The sequence below is a fragment of the Macaca mulatta genome, chromosome 6 (assembly GCF_049350105.2).
Source record: "Macaca mulatta isolate MMU2019108-1 chromosome 6, T2T-MMU8v2.0, whole genome shotgun sequence".
In the NCBI taxonomy this organism is placed as follows: domain Eukaryota; kingdom Metazoa; phylum Chordata; class Mammalia; order Primates; family Cercopithecidae; genus Macaca; species Macaca mulatta.
This window is the reverse complement of record NC_133411.1, coordinates 139,916,014-139,916,770: the sequence shown is the minus strand read 5'-3', so window position 1 is coordinate 139,916,770 and position 757 is coordinate 139,916,014. Positions and strand designations below refer to the sequence as shown.

Genomic DNA, 757 nt, shown 5'->3' with positions numbered 1-757 from the left:
TTATTTGTCAGGAAGGATGATTCCATCATACTTATGCTCGAAGCAACGCATGGTCTCCTCTTTGCTGAGTCTGTGTTTGGCCCCAATGCAGCCTGTTCTGTGCTTCTTGTCTGTGATGCTGAAACCTGGCCTACCCAGCACCACACAGAAGTCCAGGCCATAGATACCAATGCTTGGGTCATATATGATACCCAAATCGATCTGTTCCTGGATCCCAAAACCAAAGTTTCTAGTATCTGAGAAGTTATTTTTTCTTAACTCATACTTCTGCACCTTTGGATCCCTCTCCAAGATTTCTTCTGCCTTGAACCCTTGAACTGTGCAGTGAATAGCAATCTTTTCATTTCTCTGCATGCCAAAGGATCTGATTGTATCTAGCTCTGCAAAACACAGGGGTCTGCCCTGTGAGCTGCTCCAACACCTTGGCTGCTCAGGTCACTCTGTCTCCACTCTCCTCAACACAGATGTTGAGGCAGAGCTTTCAGATGTGAAGTTTCCACATGGGGTTGTCCTTTTTGCCTTGATCTGCCATGATGGAGAACAGGAAGAGCTCTGGTTCTCTTAAAAGAACTTTGGCAAACATCAAATGGGATATATTTTGGGGAGCTTCAGAAGCTCTACATCAGTCTCTGATTAGGCAAGAAATATCTATATATGAAAAACCTGTAAATAAAATTTGCAGTTCATTCAACTTCAATGCAGCAAATTATATCCTTGATATTTGGAAAATCCTAAAGATGTTTGAAAAGCAGTCTAT

The 757-nt window shown here is 42.4% G+C and overlaps 1 pseudogene; it reads right to left on the bottom strand.

Moving 5' to 3' along the window:
• LOC705835 (large ribosomal subunit protein uL5 pseudogene) lies at positions 1 to 532 on the bottom strand (annotated as a pseudogene).
• Positions 533 to 757: the final 225 nt, after the last annotated feature.